The 20,608-nt window shown below is 45.5% G+C and overlaps 4 non-coding genes and 1 pseudogene across 4 annotated transcripts; 2 read left to right on the top strand and 3 right to left on the bottom strand.

Annotated features, from left to right (window-relative positions):
• The first annotated feature begins 11,129 nt into the window (after positions 1–11,129).
• On the top strand, positions 11,130–11,204 carry Trnap-cgg. The gene has a single exon. It is a non-coding gene; the product is annotated as a tRNA-Pro (tRNA).
• Positions 11,205–11,213: 9 nt separating this feature from the next.
• Trnas-cga lies at positions 11,214–11,287 on the bottom strand. Its single transcript has one exon. It is a non-coding gene; the product is annotated as a tRNA-Ser (tRNA).
• Positions 11,288–11,467: 180 nt separating this feature from the next.
• Positions 11,468–11,541, bottom strand: Trnas-cga. The gene has a single exon. It is a non-coding gene; the product is annotated as a tRNA-Ser (tRNA).
• Positions 11,542–11,637: 96 nt separating this feature from the next.
• Positions 11,638–11,712, top strand: Trnap-cgg. Its single transcript has one exon. It is a non-coding gene; the product is annotated as a tRNA-Pro (tRNA).
• Positions 11,713–16,080: 4,368 nt separating this feature from the next.
• LOC124719191 lies at positions 16,081–16,198 on the bottom strand (annotated as a pseudogene).
• Between the last annotated feature and the right edge of the window lie 4,410 nt (positions 16,199–20,608).

Here is a 20,608-nt window from a genome sequence, read left to right as displayed (position 1 = left end):
GGTCGATGGGACTGGGAAGTACTGTACCATCCACCATACTCCCCGGGCTTAAGTCCTTGTGACTTTGATTTTATTCCGAAGATGAAGTAACCACTTCGTGGCATTCGCTTCAGAGCTGTTCCAGAGATTCGACAGGCAGTAGTAGTCGCACCATCAACAGAACAGGCTCTGCTAACGGTATACTACGCCTTCCACATCGCCGGCCACGGGTTCTACACAACGCTGGTGACTACTTTGAAGGACAGTAACAGGTGCAATCATGTAACTCTTTTGTATCGGTTGTGAATAAATCTACATACATACTCCGCAATCCACCATACGGTGCGTGGCGGAGGGTACCTCGTATCACAACTAGCATCTTTTCTCCCTGTTCCACTCCCAAACAGAAAGAGGGAAAAATGACTGCCTATATGCCTCTGTACGAGCCCTAATCTCTCTTATCTTTGTGGTCTTTCCGTGAAATATAAGTTGGCGGCAGTAAAATTGTACTGCAGTCAGCCTCAAATGCTGGTTCTCTAAATTTCCTCAGTAGCGATTCACGAAAAGAACGCCTCCTTTCCACCAGAGACCCCCACCCGAGTTCCTGAAGCATTTCCGTAACACTCGCGTGATGATCAAACCTACCAGTAACAAATTTAGCAGCCCGCCTCTGATGTCCTCCCTCAATCCGACCTGATAGGGATCCCAAACGCTCGAGCAGTACTCAAGAATAGGTCGTATTAGTGTTTTATAAGCGGTCCCCTTTACAGATGAACCACATCTTCCCAAAATTCTACCAATGAACCTAAGACGACTATCCGCCTTCCCCACAACTGCCATTACATGCTTGTCCCACTTCATATCGCTCTGCAATGTTACGCCCAAATATTTAATCAATGTGACTGTGTCAAGCGCTACACTACTAATGGAGTATTCAAACATTACGGGTCTCTTTTTTCCTATTCATCTGCGTTAATTTACATTTATCTATATTTAGAGTTAGCTGCCATTCTTTACACCAATCACAAATCCTGTCCAAGTCATCTTGTATCCCCCTACAGTCACTCAACGACGATACCTTTCCGTACACCACAGCATCATCAGCAAACAGCCGCACATTGCTATCCACCCTATCCAAAAGATCATTTATGTAGGTAGAAAACAACAGCGGATCTACCACACTTCCCTGGGACACTCCAGATGATACCCTCACCTCCGATGAACACTCACCATCGAGAACAACGTACTGGGTTCTATTACTTATGAAGTTGCCACTATTTAAATTACAACCCTCGTATCTACTGGAACTACATGGAATAGGTTCATATCTTCAGCTGACTGAATAATCTACGAAAATCTTGCGGAACGAAGTCCTTGCTTTCTCTATAATTTCAAAATCCATGTCATAACACAAAAATCTATGCCCACCTGGCAAAAGCGTCATCTCTTCAAACCACAGCACGCTTAATGGGGGACACCTTGATGCATTGAACTTGGAACTACAGAGAGAGGCATTGGTTGGCAAAAAGCACAGGTGCCATCTAGTAATCACCTTCATCTTCTCTTCCGTATTAGGCAGGAATTGCCTGTTACGGCACCCATCCCTGTCGGGATCTTCCTCTGTCTCTTCTCCTATGGCACTTAAAATTTCTGGCCTTTAAGGGAAGTCTTTCACTCTCTATTTTTTGTAAGTGTTCATACCATTTTCTTCTGTAATCTCGAATTTTATCATTGAGGCTAAAGAGTTGCAATTCTTCTCTAGTATCTTGATGTCTTAGCCTATCTTCCCTTGTGCAACCTTTAACACCTCTAAGGAATTTCATTTCTTGTGACTTGCTTCTTGGTAATCACTTAGGTCTCACTTCCATAGAGCAGTGTGGGAACACAATTCAATAAAATTTCAGGGTCTTTCCTGGTTTAGTTTTTTACGTTTCTGTTAGTTGTTCCACATACCCAGGTGAATTTACTGAGCTTAATTTCAATATCTCTGCCGTAGCCATCTGTCATTTCACGTCCGAGATAACTGAAATGGTTTACATGCTCTAAAATCTTCTGATCTATCACTATTTTGGTTCTGATTGGTTCTTTCCCCATGAAGGCCATTGTCTTAGTTTTTTCTTTTGAAATTTCTATGTTAAATTTTGCACTTATTTGTTCTATCAAGTAGATTCCTTTCTGAAGTTCATCTTCCTTATCTGCTAGGATCTCTGCATCATCAGCACATAGTAAATAATTTAAAAGAATGTTCGTGCCGAGGTTGATGCCTTTCTGAAATTCTGATTTCCGTATATGTATTATTTCATTAACGTAGATGTTGAACAAAGTTGGAGAGATGCAGCAGCCTTGTCGTACCCCTTTGTTAGTTGGAATCTCATTAGTTGTTTTACCATTGAGGTCTAGAGTGATATTTGTGTCTTGATATAAACTTTTTATCGCATTTACTAGATACTTTGGATATTCGTGATTCGTCATTGTTTCCCAAAGTTTCTGTCTATTGACATTGTCAAAATCTTTTTAAAAGTCAATAAAAGCAATGTGTGTTTCTTTATTATACTCTCTCAGTTTTTCTATTATTTGCTGTAAAGTAAAAACTGCATCTATTGTGGAGCGTCCTTTCCTAAAACCCGTTTGTTCCTCATGCAGTGCTGCTTCTGCTATGTTTTTAAGTCTTGTATTTAAAGTCTTAGCATACGCCTTGTATGCTGACTCCAGTAAGCTTATCCCTCTCTAATTACTGCATAAGCTTTTATCTTCTTTTTTAAAAATTGGTATCACTCTAGCTGTGTTCGTCTTTGGGAATACTCTTCTTCTTCCAAAATTCATTGAAGGTATGTAGCAGTCGTTGGTGTAGCATCATTCCTCCATATTTTAATAATTCAGCATTAATCTTTTCCTGTTCCTTTTCAGACTGTATTTCATCAAGACCTTTCTCATCTAGTTGTTCAATTTTAGTTTCTTGCGCTGTATGATCATACCACAATTCGCTGTAATGATTTATCCACTGTTCTTCTCCAATACGAATTATTTGTATCTTCTCTTTGTCTGTTGTGTTTAAGGTTTTTAGAGCCTTATATGCCATTTATTGTCTTCCGTGGATATCATGTTCGATATTAGAAATAAACCTAGCACAGTGTTCCTGATGTGCTTTCCTTACTACGCATTTAGCATTATTTCTTTTCTCCCTGTAGTATTGTTTATTCTGAATAATGAGGTTGCTTAAGTGTTTTATATATGCATCCTGTTTTTCTTTGACAGCTTTCATTATATCCTCATTCCAAATTTTTAGACCTTTTCTTTTCAGTATTCTTTTCTTTTTACCGAGATCTTCACCTGCTACTCTGCATACAGTATTCTTCAGAGTTTGCCATTCTTCTTCTATATTGTCTTTAGTTTGTTAAGTTTGCTAGTTCTTCATTTAATCTTCTTTGGTAAAGGTGTCCAATACTGTCCTCTTCAAGCAAGTATTCCTTATAAACGCTTTGATCTTGTTGGTTTCTAACTTGTTTAGTTATTTTCTTCCATTTTGTATAAAGATCTGTTCTGGAGATTAGTGAAAAATGATCTGATCCTGTATCTTGTTGTCTATAAACTCATGTATCCCTTCCTTGGCCCGCTAGCTTATTATTTACTAAAATGTAGTAATTATTGATCTAAGACCTCTGCTGGCCCAAGTATACTTGTGTATATCCTTTTGCTTACAAAGTGAATTTGTGATTTTTAAATTGTTGTAAGTGGCAAAATCTCTTAGTAATATTCCATTTTCATTACATATTGGTTCTCCAAACGGACTTACGACGTTTGTTACTTGGATATTTCCTATTCTGGCATTGAAATCACCGATCATAATAATCTGATCAGTTGTATTTACTCAGAGTCTTCCATAGCTCTTCACAGAAGCTTTCAGACGCATCTTTTTTTCCCTTCTTCAGGTGCATATACACTTATAAAGGTGGCGTTGCCCCTTATGAGTTTCAGCCTGACTGTAAGTGTTCTTTCACTTACGTCTGTACAATCATGAATGCCTTTTTCCCATTTTTTATGCTTGCTCTTGTATGTTGTTCAACACCACTATATAACGTAATGTAATCCTCTACATATTTATTTCCTCTTATTTTCTTTTCAGTTTCTGCGAGTGCTACAGCATCGAGTCATGTCGCTTAGTATATTTAGAAGTTCTACCACCTTTTGGGAAATTCCAGGTTGCTACTTTGATGTGCCCATTTATCGCTTTTCGTTCGTCCTTTTTCATAGCCTTGTCATTTACCTTTGAGACTGTCCTGTTTCCAAGGCTCGTTTGGGTACTGGGATTAGTCTGTGTTTTCTGTGAGTTGGTTACCAGCCATCTGCTCAACCCCCTTCTAGGAGGACCAGGATTTTCTTTCGGGGTTATCTCCCTTAGCCGATATGTTCCGGTTATTTAAAGGCGCCGGAAATAAGTTCGCCTTTCATCCTCTCCCATTGGCTTTGTAGCCTGTATCCAATGTGGGTCATACGTTGTCTAGGGGTCTCACGACTCATGCCTTCTAGGATATGGGTTTGTGGCAGACCTGCATTGAAATCCTTGAGGTCGGATTGATTTCTCAAATTTCAGTGGACATGTCCCAGAGTTTTGTTTCTGCAAACAGGTATCGGCAGCCTGAGCAGACTTTGAGGTCCTTTGCCAACCTCTAATTGTTAGAGAATAGAAAAGAGAAGTGGAAGACAACGTCAGGCCTCCATTACCATTGGGGTCGAAAGTGTAAGAGTTGGCCAAGAGAGGCCGATAGGAAAGAAAACAGAAGAAGCCTGACACAAGTGAGTGGCCCCTGCGGTTGCCACCCACACACTCCCATGACAGGAGCGCCCTGGGGGATTGCTCTTTGTCTGGAATCTCGCTAACTGATATGTCTGGCATGGCTGACCCTACTGGGAGCATAGCTGCCGCCAGCATAGCTCAGTGGATCACTGAGTGCCATCTAGTAATGAACCAATAAATTCCCGATCCCTTAAATAATTGGACTCCCACATGCAAATCAGCTTTAAAAGTCTGACTGCGTTACAAATGAGTAAATGTGTTAAAATTTGACGTTAAGTGTGCAAGCGAGAAAAAGTCTAGGAGAGGTTTGAAATTATGCGTAAAGTTCGTTGCAAGTCCCCAAGTTCTGTAATAAAACCCTGGGTGAATATAGTCCGCGTAATTTGCGGTCAATCTTAAGCAAAAGCAAGTTCCGTACACTCCTGTTTATGACGTCATACCTCCAGAGCTATGTGCCGTACCACGATACTATTTTGCGGGTACATTCAGTGGTATATCTTAATACTGTCTACAAGGTATGTTGTAAATAATGTTAATAGTAAAGAAGAAATAAACTGAAAAGGTAGCCGGCCGGGGTGGCCGAGTGGTTGTAGGCGCTACAGCCTGGAACCGCGCGACCGCTACGGTCGCAGGTTCGAATCCTGCCTCGGGCATGGATGTGTGTGATGTCCTTAGGTTAGTTAGGTTTAAGTAGTTCTAAGTTCTAGGGGACTGATGATGACCTCAGAAATTAAGTCCCATAGTGCTCAGAGCCATTTGAACTACACTCCTGGAAATTGAAATAAGAACACCGTGAATTCATTGTCCCAGGAAGGGGAAACTTTATTGACACATTCCTGGGGTCAGATACATCACATGATCACACTGACAGAACCACAGGCACATAGACACAGGCAACAGAGCATGCACAATGTCGGCACTAGTACAGTGTATATCCACCTTTCGCAGCAATGCAGGCTGCTATTCTCCCATGGAGACGATCGTAGAGATGCTGGATGTAGTCCTGTGGAACGGCTTGCCATGCCATTTCCACCTGGCGCCTCAGTTGGACCAGCGTTCGTGCTGGACGTGCAGACCGCGTGAGACGACGCTTCATCCAGTCCCAAACATGCTCAATGGGGGACAGATCCGGAGATCTTGCTGGCCAGGGTAGTTGACTTACACCTTCTAGAGCACGTTGAGTGGCACGGGATACATGCGGGCGTGCATTGTCCTGTTGGAACAGCAAGTTCCCTTGCCGGTCTAGGAATGGTAGAACGATGGGTTCGATGACGGTTTGGATGTACCGTGCACTATTCAGTGTCCCCTCGACGATCACCAGTGGTGTACGGCCAGTGTAGGAGATCGCTCCCCACACCAAGATGCCGGGTGTTGGCCCTGTGTGCCTCGGTCGTATGCAGTCCTGATTGTGACGCTCACCTGCACGGCGCCAAACACGCATACTACCATCATTGGCACCAAGGCAGAAGCGACTCTCATCGCTGAAGACGACACGTCTCCATTCGTCCCTCCATTCACGCCTGTCGCGACACCACTGGAGGCGGGCTGCACGATGTTGGGGCGTGAGCGGAAGACGGCCTAACGGTGTGCGGGACCGTAGCCCAGCTTCATGGAGACGGTTGCGAATGGTCCTCGCCGATACCCCAGGAGCAACAGTGTCCCTAATTTGCTGGGAAGTGGCGGTGCGGTCCCCTGCGGCACTGCGTAGGATCCTACGGTCTTGGCGTGCATCCGTGCGTCGCTGCGGTCCGGTCCCAGGTCGACGGGCACGTGCACCTTCCGCCGACCACTGGCGACAACATCGATGTACTGTGGAGACCTCACGCCCCACGTGTTGAGCAATTCGGCGGTACGTCCACCCGGCCTCCCGCATGCCCACTATACGCCCTCGCTCAAAGTCCGTCAACTGCACATACGGTTCACGTCCACGCTGTCGCGGCATGCTACCAGTGTTAAAGACTGCGATGGAGCTCCGTATGCCACGGCAAACTGGCTGACACTGACGGCGGCGGTGCACAAATGCTGCGCAGCTAGCGCCATTCGACGGCCAACACCGCGGTTCCTGGTGTGTCCGCTGTGCCGTGCGTGTGATCATTGCTTGTACAGCCCTCTCGCAGTGTCCGGAGCAAGTATGGTGGGTCTGACACATCGGTGTCAATGTGTTCTTTTTTCCATTTCCAGGAGTGTATTTTTTGAAAAGGTAGACTCCATGAACAGCTAAAATATGTGAGAGTATTTCAATAAGTAAAGCAACAGATTTTTTTTTTTTTTTTTTTTTTTTTTTTAAAGCAGGTTGGCTTAAGGATTCCAATACACTATATTACTCCTCACTCTCTTGGCTGCAAAATCCTGTTCTTGGACGTAGTCTCCTTTCAATTCGACGACCTTACACCACCATACTCGGAGGTACTGTATGCCTGCAGGGTGCCACTCTACTGGTCGATGTCGGAGCCAACGTTCTGCTGAATCATAGCCCCTCTATCATTCACGTGGAGTGCCCCTTCACTGGGCCAAGCAGATGGGAGTCGGAAAGTGCGAGATTGTGTAGTGTAGGAGGAAGAGCAGTCCAATGAAGTTTTGTGAGCCGCTCTCGAGTGCTTAGGCTTGTATGAGGCCTTGCGTTGTCATGGAGAAGGTTCGATTGTATTTTTGAGACGATAAACACGCAGAAGCCATTTCTTCAATTTCCTGAGGGTAGCGCCATGAACTTCAGAGTTTATCTGTGAACTATGAGGGAGGACGTCAACAGACACCAATAGTGACGTCCAGTTGAGCAGCGAGTTGTTTTGATTGTGATCCGTCCATCACCTCGAATGAGAGTGTCCGCACGTTCCAACGTTGCAGGAGTCATAGCTGTGTGCAGCCGGCCGGAAGGCGGGAGATCGGGCAGATTTGCGCGACCTTGTTGCGATGATGGTAGACCCCTAGCCCAACGACTCAGCGCGCTTTTGTTCACTCGCAGGTCTCCGTAGACATTCTGCAAGCGCCTATGAATATCTGCGACGCACAGATTTTCCACCAAATGAAACTCAGTGACAGCTTTGTGCTTTGAACGCACCTCCGTTACGGACACCATTTTGGAGGCTACGATAGCGCCGCCACCTATCGGAACCTCATGAAACTATAGGGGCTGAAGCGGGAACGTTCCACCATGACCCACAACAAATTCCACATTTTTTCAACCGAAATTGGACGAGAAAAAAACGTGTTACATTACTTACTGGACGTCGCTCGTGTTTAGCGATTAACTTTTTTTTCCTGTCATTATTTTCTGAGAGTGTCGACGTGGAAAAGTTTCGTAAAGGTTTGAAATTATGTGTCAAGTTTGTTGAAAGTCGCTATGTAGTGGTTAATAAAAAAGAAAAAGAGAAGAAAAGAAAAGAAAAGGTTGAAAATGTGGGAAGAAATGGTGAATAAAAAGGGGTTTTAAAATCGTCAATGACCGTGAAAAAAGGAAAGAATGAAATGCAAATCATTTCTGCATGAAAAAGTCGTAGCTGCTCCAAAATCTTGCAGTAAATTTCGTCGTCCAAGAATTACTAATGTCTACAAATTGAAACCATCTTGATCTTGAATGCAACGTATTTACGGCTGCTTCCATCCTCCAAATTTCATACAAGCTTCCACAATACAATATGTCTGCACATCAGTAAGCTTTTACGTCTTAATCAGACCAAGAGTAACGAATAAGTTTTTACGTCTGAATCATACCAAGATTAGCGAAAAAGTGAAGTTACGCTTTCGCTCTCAAGAGACAAGAGCGGGTAGAAAACAAAAAGAGTTACAATTTTTGTACCTTCATTTTCTTATAAATATTTTCTCTGCCGTCGAGCGCTCATACAGCTGCGACGGTATAATTTATATCTGAGGGAACGAGTGTAGCGCGGCGAAATTCAAAGTCCCGCTACGGCTAAGTCATTGTCATAAACTGTATGAATAAAGCCCAGGTATTTGCACCTCGTAATTTACTCTGCCCAAAGCCAAACACACAGTTAAACTAACGAGTAGATTATGTAGTCATTTTAAATTCGGTCAATAGTTGCGCTAGTTACTGAAAATTAAAGTTTCGTTCCGTCTAGAAGGCACAGATACGCAACCTGAAACTTCGACTGGATTCCGGGTTGCGGGATAGTGGCTTGGTGATATAGATGTGTCAACATTTTCTCTGTGTTTTGACCCCGGGAACACGTGCAGGGACATGCAAGAGTACCGAGGAAACAGTAGCACTGGAAACGCTGCTAGTGGAAAAAGGACACTGAGAACGTTTTCTCATTCCACTTTTCATATGCAGAAAATGGGTCTGTGGTTTCACAACTCGCCGCGCGTAGATAACACCGTTCTGGTCCGTAAACAGGGAGCGTACGGTCGGAACAATGACTGCGCAACCTCCAGTATGATCCCGGCACTCCGTACCGAGCTAAGCACGCCGAGGTCTGTGTAAGAACACTCCCACTCGTAGAGATAGCGTAGAGGGCACACAAACCCTCCCGTAAAATATCTGCCTCGAGCCAGTGATTCTAAACATGTGGGGCGCGAACTTACCGAAAAGAAAAAAAATATGAATCCAAATATTGATTAATTTATTGTCAGAAAAGCAAACCAAAATATGTATGACATAATAAGAAATTCCCATTTACACTGGTACAATGTTCTTATACATTGAAGCGCCAAAGAAACTGGTACAGACATGTGTATTTACATACAGAGACATGTAAACAGTCAGAATACGGCGCTGCGATCGGCAACGCCTATATAGGACAACAAGTATCTGGCGCGTTGTTAGATTGGTTACTGCTACTACAATGGCAGGTTATCAAGATTTAAGTGACTTTGAACGTGGTGTTGTAGTCGGCGAACGAGCGATGGGACACAACATCTCCGAGGAAGCGATCAAGTAGGGATTATCCCGTACGAGCATTTCACGAGTGTACCGTGAATATCTGGAACCTGGTAAAACATCAAATCTCCGACATCGCTGCGGCTGGAAAAAGATCTTGCAAGAACGGGACCAACGACGACTGAAGAGAATCGTTCAACGTGACAGAAGTGTAGCCCTTCCGCAAATTGCTGAGATTTCAATGCTGAGCCATCAACAAGTGTCAGTATGCGAACCATTCAACTGAACATCAATATGGGCTGTTTGAGGCGAAGACCCACTTGTGTACCTTTTATGATTGCACGAAACAAACCTTTACGCCTCGCCTGGGCCCGTCAACGCCGACATTGGACATTTAAAGAATGGAAACACGTTGCCTGGTCGGACGAGTCTCGTTTCGAATTGTATCGAGCGGATGGACGTGTACTCGGAGACAACCTCATGAATGTCAACTGGGGACTGTTCAAGCTGGTGGAGGCTCTGTAATGGTGCGGGGCGTGTGCAGTTGGAGTGATATGAGGCTCCTGATAAGTCTAGATACGACTCTGACTCGTAACACGTCCGTAAGCATCCTGTCTGATCACCTGGATTCATTCATGTCCATTGTGCATTCCAACAGACTTGGGCAATTCCAGCCAGATAATGCGACACCCCAAACGTCCAGAATTGCTACAAAGTGGCTGCAGGAACACCCTTCTGAGTTTAAACACTTGCGTAAATTTCTTTTATTTGTTTATTTATAGACGCAATAACATGTGTATGACACTGTCATAACCGGTTTCGGCCATAGAATGACCATCTTAAGATTCTAAAACAATACAAAAGAAAATTTATATTAAAAAATTTATATAAAAAAATAAGTGCAATATTTAACCATGTTTATTAGTAATCTAACAGAATTTATGCGAAATACACATAGTTCATACCTAAAGGCGGCATACACTGCACATAGGTTCATGTGTAGTCAAACTAGCTATAAAATGAAACTTCCTGGCAGATTAAAACTGTGTGCCGGGCCCAGACTCGAACTCGGGACCTTTGCCTTTCGTGGGCAAGTACTCTACCAACTGAGCTACCCAAGCACGACTCACGCCCCGTCATCACAGCTCTACTTCTGCCAGTACCTCGTCTCCTACCTTCCAAACTTTACAGAAGCTCTCCTGCGAAACTAGCAGAACTAGCACTCCTGAAAGAAAGGATACTGCGGAAACATGGCTTAGCCACAGCTTGGGGGATGTTTCCAGAATGAGATTTTCACTCTGCAGCGGAGTGTGCGCTGATATGAAACTTCCTGGCAGATTAAAACTGTGTGCCGCGCCGAGACTCGAACTCGGGACCTTTGCCTTTCGCAGGCAAGTGCTCTACCAACTGAGCTACCCAAGCACGACTCACGCCCCGTCTTCACAACATCTGTAAAGTTTGGAAGGTAGGAGACGAGCTACTGGCAGAAGTACAGCTGTGAGGACAGGGCATGAGTCGTGCTTGTGTAGCTCAGTTGGTAGAGCACTTGCCCGCGGAAGGCAAAGGTCCCGAGTTCGAGTCTCGGCGCGGCACACAGTTTTAATCTCAGGCCGAGACTCGAACTCGGGACCTTTGCCTTTCGCAGGCAAGTGCTCTACCAACTGAGCTACCCAAGCACGACTCACGCCCCGTCTTCACAACTTCTGTAAAGTTTGGAAGGTAGGAGACGAGGTACTGGCAGAAGTACAGCTGTGAGGACAGGGCATGAGTCGTGCTTGGGTAGCTCAGTTGGTAGAGCACTTGCCTGCAGAAGGCAAAGGTCCCGAGTTCAAGTCTCGGCGCGGCACACAGTTTTAATCTCAGGCCGAGACTCGAACTCGGGACCTTTGCCTTTCGCAGGCAAGTGCTCTACCAACTGAGCTACCCAAGCACGACTCACGCCCCGTCTTCACAACTTCTGTAAAGTTTGGAAGGTAGGAGACGAGGTACTGGCAGAAGTACAGCTGTGAGGGCAGGGCATGAGTCGTGCTTGGGTAGCTCAGTTGGTAGAGCACTTGCCCGCGGAAGGCAAAGGTCCCGAGTTCGAGTCTCGGCCCGGCACACAGTTTTAATCTGCCAGAAAGTTTCATCTCAGCACACACTCCGCTGCAGAGTGAAAATCTCATTCTAGCTATAAAATGTAAAACACCGGTCTTACATACATATAAAAATCTTGTTAGATTTTGTTCACTGTCTTTGCGCTAGATGCGCGCGTCCTAATTTTTCAAAAGCGTAAAATATACAAATTTACCATTAATATTTAGGTCAAATGTACATAAAATTTAAGATTACAGAACATATGGTTAAATCAGTAAAATAACGTTTCAGAACAAGGAGAAAACATTGCTGTAGATGAAAATAGTAGTAGCACTTGTAAAGTATATTTCTGACGCCCGATGGCGCTGTATTTCCGGCTATAGCCGTTGTCCACTGGTACGGCAGGGACGACACGGGCAGGACGACGAGTGTAGTTCTCTGCTGCAGGTGGGTTGCACGCTCCTCCGCCTTAGGGGTTGTTGACGTCTGCTGCGGCCCGCACTGGGCAGTGCAATTCTCGACCGCCGGAAGGCTCCATCCTCAGCTGAAGCACGTATGTAGTAAAAAAGATTCGCTCAGGTGAACAGATCGTCGTAAGTGTTCAAGTATGCGTCTGTTGCAAATTCCTTCTGTTCATTGAGGAGTTTATCAGGTTCTCTGCGTCTCGTGATATAAATCTCCACTTGTTCTACAATGTCTGATCGTTTACTCTTTGTAACTTCATGTAGAATTTGAAAGTGTTCGTCGATGTTACCGATATTATGACCCTCCTCTTGCATATGTAAGCCTAGCGCTGTCTTATTACTGTGATACGTGTGTTCTTTAAACCTTACATCAAAGGACCTGCCTGTCTGTCCGAAATAGCTTTTTTGGCATTCCTGACACGACATTTTGTAGACCCCCGATTTACTATATTTATTACTTTTCCGTGGAAAGTTTTACGCACTAGTCTTTTTAAATTATCGGAAGTCCTAAATGCAATTTTAACCCCGTTTCTTCGGAATAGCCGCCGGCCGGTGTGGCCGTGCGGTTAAAGGCGCTTCAGTCTGGAACCGCGTGACCGCTACGGTCGCAGGTTCGAATCCTCCCTCGCGCATTGATGTGTGTGATGTCCTTAGATTATTTAGGTTTAATTAGTTCTAAGTTCTAGGCGACTGATGACCTCAGAAATTAAGTCGCATAGTGCTCAGAGCCATTTGAACCATCTTCGGAATATATGTTCGATTGTATCCGATGTTTTGCCTACATATTTCATAGTGGCATAGTTATCCTTTTCGGATGTCGGTTTTACCTGCCGTTTCTCGCTCCTTTTTATCTTCTTTTTAATTCTACTATGTATGGACTTAACTATATCTGGGTCATAGTCATTTGCGATGGCGACCTTTCTTAATATGTAAAGTTCTTTTTTTACTTCAGTTTGACATAATGGAAGTTTTACTATACTGTGTAACACTGAATAAAAATATGCATGTTTCTGACGTAGTGGCCGGTTGGTGTGGCCGAGCGGTTCTAGGCGCTTCAGTCTGGAATCGCGCGACCGCCAAGGTCGCAGGTTCGAATCCTGCCTCGGGCGTGGATGTGTGTGATGTCCTTAGGTTAGTTACGTTTACTTAGTTCTAAGTTCTAGGGGACTAATGACCTCAGAAGTTAAGTCCCATAGTGCTCAGAGCCCATAGTGCTCAGAGCCATTTTTTTCTGACGTAGTGGGTGATTGGAATGGGCATTGATGAACACGTCCGTACATGTAGGTTTCCTAAAAATTTCGAACGCATGTCTACCATTTTTGTTATGAATCGTCAGATCTAGGAAATTTATCTTTCTGGCTACTTCAAATTCTGTCGTGAATTTTCTCTTGGAATGCATACTGCTTAACTTCTGTGCCACATCTTCCATTTGCGTTTTACTACTTCTATAAAGAATAATTGAGTCATCGACATTTCTTCTGTAATATACTATATTTGTCAGAATCTCTGGATTCGTCTCGAAGAAAGTCTTTTATAGCTGGTTAATAAAAATGTATGCTATTGTTCCTGCTAAACAGTTTCTCCCATAGCGAGTCCATCGCCTTGTCTATAACATTTATTGTTAAATAGAAAGTAGTTATACGACAGAACAAACTGCAATAGTTCAATCAGTTCTACAACTTCAGCTTGGCCTAAACGCCCGTTGCGTAATAGATTAGTTTTTATTATCTCTAAGGCTTCATCGATGGGGAATATTTGTATTTTAAGTTATCGATATCCATTGATGCGAATGTGGCATCCTCCGGTATCTCGATATCTTTTGCTTCCTGCGCAAAGGCCGCACTGCTTTTAACTTTGTATGATTCTTCGTAAACAAAATTAGCTTTCAAAATTTTGTCGAGTTCCCTATTAATCTAATATGTAGGACAATCTGTATTATTAATCACTGGCCTAATGGATTTTTCTTGTTTATGAAGCTTTATTTGCGCTCTTAGGTTTGGTCTACTCAGATCTGGCAGTGAACGAAAGCACGGTGAATCGTTGGGCTAGTCGCCTGTCATCACAGCAACAAAGTCGCGCAAAGGTGTCCAATCTCCCGCTTGGCCGCCGGCCGCACACGGATGTGACTCCTGCAATGCTGAAACGTGCGGACACACTGTCAGATCATCAGCGGGTCACAATCACACACCTCGCCTCAACTTCACGTCTCTGTTGGTAGTGCTGACACACCCGTGCTCCAGTAGAGGTACTGAAAGGTGTATGCCCGCTGGATTTCTCGCCGCCTAAAAGAACGTAAAGAGCAACGAACGACCGCCTGTGCGGAATAGCTTGCGCGTTACGAGGCTGATCGTGACATTTTTATGTCGAACATTGTCGCAGGTGATGAAACATGGGTTCATCACTTCGAACCTGAAAGAAAACGCCAATCTGTGGAGTAGCGCCACACTACCTCTCCTCCGGAAAAAAAGTTCGAAGCCGCATCCTCAGCAGGCGACAGTCTTCTGAGGAGGTTATTCTGTTTGATGCCCTCCCTCACAGTGAAACAATCAACTCTGAAACGTATTGTGCAACATTCAGGAAATTGGAGGAATGACCCCAGCCCGTTCGTCGCCACAAAAATGCAAACGAACTTGTTCTTCTGCATGAAAACGCAAGGTCTCGTCCAAGTCTGCGCACCCAGAGGAGCTCACAAAAGTTCATTCGACTGTTCTTCCTCTCCCACCCTACAGCCCGGATCTCGCACCTTCCGGCCTCCATCTATTTGGTCCAATGAAGGATGCACTTCGTGGGAAGCAGTGCGCGGAAGATGGGGCGGTTACTTATGCAGCAAGACGTTGGCTCTGACGTCTACCATGCAGGCATTCAGGGCCCTCCCAGTAAGGTGGCGTAAGATCGTCGCACTGAACAGAAATTATGTGGAAAAATAGGGTTTTGTAGCCTAAAGAGTGGGGAGCCTGCTTTCAGGAAAAAATGTTTAACATTACTTATTGAACTAAATTAAACTCCGCCCGAACAGGCCATGAAGGACCAACGGTACCGACCGGACGCCGTGTCATCCTCAGTCCACAGGCGTCACTGGATGCGGATATGGTGACATGTAGTCAGCACAACACTCTCCCGGCCGTGTGTCAGTTTACGAGACCTCAATCAAGCAGCTCCTCAGATTGCCTCAAAAGGGCTGAGTACACCCCGCTTGCCGACAGCGCTCAGTGGACCGGATGGTCACCCATCCAAGTGCTAGCCCAGCCCGACAGCGTTTAACTTCGGTGATCTGACGGGAACGTGTTAGCACTGCGGCAAGCCGTTGGCGTCAACAATACTAATATTGGTAAATTTTTGCTATAACGATCTCTTCAACCATCATTTGCCGACTGTATGTCGTGTACAGTCGACAGGTGATGGTGGAAGTGATCGCTATTGAACGGTCGTTGAGGACACACTCGGAGGTAGTCCCTCGGTTCTTCTGGACGGTCAGTTGTTCAACAACTGCACGTTGGAAAGCCATTCGCCCCTGTTATCAATGGCGTATGTTGAACCACAGTTGTCTCGGTGTCGGTTTTGGATAGCGCCATTTTGCCCTACACGGTATACTTTAGCTGCGGCGGCACGCCAACTGTTTACAAACTTAGCTGTTTCGGAAATTCTTCCTCCCCAAAATCAAAGAGTATGGCCTTTTGGATGTAACATAATTGCCCCATTTCCAAATTACGACAACGACTGCATTGTTTCCGCGTCCTCCATACACACTGTTCATGTGTCCGCCTGTTTAGCTGGGTCGTAACGTGCTCGCCTGCCATGCAAGCGGGCCCGGGTTCGATTCCTGGCTGGGTTGGAGATTTTCTCCGCTCGGGGACTGGGTGTTGTGTTGCCGCTGCTTCTCAATCAAGTAGCTCCTCAGTTTTCCTCATAGGGGCTGAGTGCACCCCGCTTGCCAACAGCGCTCGGCAAACCAGATGGTCACCCATCCACGTGCTAGCCCAGTCCGACAGCGCTCAACTTCGGTGTTTTGACGGGAACCGGTGTTACCACTGCGGCAAGGCCGTTGGCAATATTACCCACTGAAAGCCCCCCTACGTTTAGTTGACATCTATATTTCGCATTCAAAGCAGTCAACGCACAAAATCCGGTTTCATAAAGATAGGATGTTGAAAATGGTAATACAAAATACTCTCGTTTTCCATGCAGAAATCTCATCAATCAAATTCAGAGAGTCATTTATTACAAAATTGTCTTTTGGTTTCGCCACTTGTCGTGAAGTCTACAAAGACTACTTCTATGTAAGTTGAGAGATAATCGGCAGTATTTTCACCTGTTGCCCGCGAAACAGACAGCAATAGAGGGCCATCAATTCTGGTTTTCTCAATGTAGCGGATAGGTGTTGCGACATATCAATAAGTTTACTCACCCTTGGTCATTTGAAAGGTTTGTAACTTTGTAGCTTTAGCTTCGAAATATATAGTTATCGTATGAGAAAAGGGGGTGCCGAAATTTATTATGACCGAAAATTACATTATTGTTGCCTTCACAATGTTGCAATGTGGCTGTAAGATTTGGTCACATTACGGCGTGGTCGCGCAGTATTGCCGATTGATCAGCTTTTTGCAGACAGCACGGGGTAGGCCGTAGATGTGAACGATTTGGTTGGTTCCTTCTTAAATACCACTTCGCGCCTGATACTATGACGAGTGGGGATAGGCTAATTTCTAAAAATATCGATACGTATTCTATGGACATTTATGGAAGAGATCGATGTTATCAAAATGGTTCAAATGGCTCTGAGCACTATGGGACTTAACATCTGAGGTCATCAGTCCCCTAGAACTTAAAACAAACCTAACTAACCTAAGGACATCACACACATCCATGCCCGAGGCAGGATTCGAACCTGCGACCGTAGCGGTCGCGCTGTTCCAGACTGAAGCGCCTAGAACCGCTCGGCTACAAAGGTCGGCGATGTTATCGAGACAAAGGTATTGATGTTATCGAGACAAACAAATCGATGTTTCGGTGTACCGGTCGATATTTTCAGTATTTCCATGAATTTAAAAGAAATTGATTGAAGTTACAGAAATGATTAACAATCATCTAAAAATTAACAAATACTTCATTCTATCTAACATTAATCAATAAAAGAGACACAATGTGCTGTAAAGTCAGTTATTTACAACAACAACAAACAATGAATTAAACCCATAATCGTCAGCGACAGATACTAATGGAACTCTTTCTTTAATATGTTTCCTTGTCAGTCTGCTTCTGCTACCTAGCACAATCGAGTTTACTAAGCAAGCTACTCTTTTGGACGAAACAGAAGAGGCTTGGCGTATTAAGTATTTTTGAGCAATTTCTGACAAAACATGTGTCAAATGACGCCTAAATATCTAAGACAACAGAGTCCATTCGTCATTAAACGCCAATACTTTTACTGTGTGTCTATCTTTTCTTGATCCAGGCACTCAAGAGCGAAAGAGAGCGCACATTCTGCCTCATTGCTGGGACCAGGGAGTATTAATTTTCAGTTTCTCGTACAGTGCTGTCACCAAATGTGTGGATTTTGCACATTGTACCTATCATTTGCGATCGTAGAAATGATAGACGGAAGTAAGCTGTAGCACTGAATATGAAATAAAATTAAGCCCATTGTAAGACACTTACTACTAGATTGCAAAGATCAGTAGTTGTTGGAATGGACGAGAAATCTGCTGAGGATTATAGTACCTATGAGTCAAGAGCCGATAGAAAATAAAAATATCGCTTTCGATATTCAATATCAAACACCAATTAATCGATAATATAAATATCGCTGAAATATATTGATAATAAACAGAAAAATCGATATTTTATATCGATACTTTTTGCATACCCGTAAAGGCTAGCAACTCCGACTGGGCAGTGCGGCTTGTCAGTCAGTGTTAGTCTCAAAGAGCATGTTATGATGCGGCATGATTCTTTGAGTGCTACGGTCAGACGTTTTCCATGGCTGAGGCTGTACCAAACAGGGCATCCGTACTTCGCATCTGAGTGGCACGAGGCTAAAGCTCACTGTCCTGGGAATTAGCGCAAGGTCCGATTCCATCCTTCCGTTTTTCGTATTCGGAATAAACAGCGTAGTTTCCACCAGTTACTAAGTCAAGCACAGATAACAGCTAACACAGGCCTCTCACATCCTTCGAGGCGGCGACTAATACACTCCTGGAAATTGAAATAAGAACACCGTGAATTCATTGTCCCAGCAAGGGGAAACTTTATTGACACATTCCTGGGGTCAGATACATCACATGATCACACTGACAGAACCACAGGCACATAGACACAGGCAACAGAGCATGCACAATGTCGGCACTAGTACAGTGTATATCCACCTTTCGCAGCAATGCAGGCTGCTATTCTCCCATGGAGACGATCGTAGAGATGCTGGATGTAGTCCTGAGGAACGGCTTGCCATGCCATTTCCACCTGGCGCCTCAGTTGGACCAGCGTTCGTGCTGGACGTGCAGACCGCGTAAGACGACGCTTCATCCAGTCCCAAACGTGCTCAATGGGGGACAGATCTGGAGATCTTGCTGGCCAGGGTAGTTGACTTACACCTTCTAGAGCACGTTGGGTGGTACGGGATACATGCGGGCGTGCATTGTCCTGTTGGAACAGCAAGTTCCCTTGCCGGTCTAGGAATGGTAGAACGATGGGTTCGGTGACGGTTTGGATGTACCGTGCACTATTCAGTGTCCCCTCGACGATCACCAGTGGTGTACGGCCAGTGTAGGAGATCGCTCCCCACACCATGATGCCGGGTGTTGGCCCTGTGTGCCTCGGTCGTATGCAGTCCTGATTGTGGCGCTCACCTGCACGGCGCCAAACACGCATACGACCATCATTGGCACCAAGGCAGAAGCGACTCTCATCGCTGAAGACGACACGTCTCCATTCGTCCCTCCATTCACGCCTGTCGCGACACCACTGGAGGCGGGCTGCACGATGTTGGGGCGCGAGCGGAAGACGGCCTAACGGTGTGCGGGATCGTAGCCCAGCTTCATGGAGACGGTTGCGAATGGTCCTCGCCGATACCCCAGGAGCAACAGTGTCCCTAATTTGCTGGGAAGTGGCGGTGCGGTCCCCTACGGCACTGCGTGGGATCCTACGGTCTTGGCGTGCATTCGTGCGTCGCTGCGGTCCGGTCCCAGGTCGACGGGCACGTGCACCTTCCGCCGACCACTGGCGACAACATCGATGTACTGTGGAGACCTGACGCCCCACGTGTTGAGCAATTCGGCGGTACGTCCACCCGGCCTCCCGCATGCCCACTATACGCCCTCGCTCAAAGTCCGTCAACTGCACATACGGTTCACGTCCACGCTGTCGCGGCATGCTACCAGTGTTAAAGACTGCGATGGAGCTCCGTATGCCACGGCAAACTGGCTGACACTGACGGCGGCGGTGCACAAATGCTGCGCAGCTAGCGCCATTCGACGGCCAACACCGCGGTTCCTGGTGTGTCCGCTGTGCCGTGCGTGTGATCATTGCTTGTACAGCCCTCTCGCAGTGTCCGGAGCAAGTATGGTGGGTCTGACACACCGGTGTCAATGTGTTCTTTTTTCCATTTCGAGGAGTGTAGATAGACTATCGCGGCCGCAAAGAAACATAAGAATACGCGGAATATTTCAGTCACTTAATGAAATTAAACCAAAGGGAGAACAGTGGGAATTTGGGGGTTTCTGGCGGGAAAAACAATATTTGACAATAAGACTAACATTTTTCCAGGACAACCTCACAATTGAAAAATAATTTCTCCTCAAGATGACAAATAATGCACTTGACCTATACAGCTCATACGAAGACAGCGATACCAGACTTCCTCTCTGCCCCCCCCCCCCCCTTCCGATTCGAACATACAAGCATAATTATCAATATCGGAAACACCCCTTAACCGATATAGCTCGGCTCAAACGGTGCCAACCGCCCCCCCCCCCCCCCGCCCCTACCCCCCATAACATCCAACCATAATAATCGATGTTGCAAATTTTCCTTCAGCTAAGTAGCTCAAACGACGGCAGCGATTCCAGACACTCCCACCCTCCACGCCCCCTGCCCCACGCACATGTAGCTATAATAATCGATATCTAAAATTTTCCTAAACCTATATAACTCAAGTCCGCAGCTCGTGGTCTTGCGGTAGCGTTCTCGCTTCCCGTGCGCGGGGTCCCCGGGTCGATTCCCGGCGGGGTCAGGAATTTTCCCTGCCTCCACATGACTGAGTTGTTGTGTCGTCTTCATCATCATTCATCCCCATTACGGTCGGAGGAAGGCAATGGCAACCACCTCCGCTCGGACCTTGCCTAGTCGGCGGTGGAGGTCTGCCGCACCGTTCCCTACGCTCCTCGGAGTATGGGACCTCATCATGATCATCATCATCATCGTCATCATCATCATCGTCATCATCATCATCATCATCATCATCAT

The sequence above is a fragment of the Schistocerca piceifrons genome, chromosome 10 (genome assembly GCF_021461385.2).
Source record: "Schistocerca piceifrons isolate TAMUIC-IGC-003096 chromosome 10, iqSchPice1.1, whole genome shotgun sequence".
Taxonomy (NCBI): Eukaryota; Metazoa; Arthropoda; class Insecta; order Orthoptera; family Acrididae; genus Schistocerca; species Schistocerca piceifrons.
This window is presented reverse-complemented; position numbering and strand designations above follow the sequence as displayed.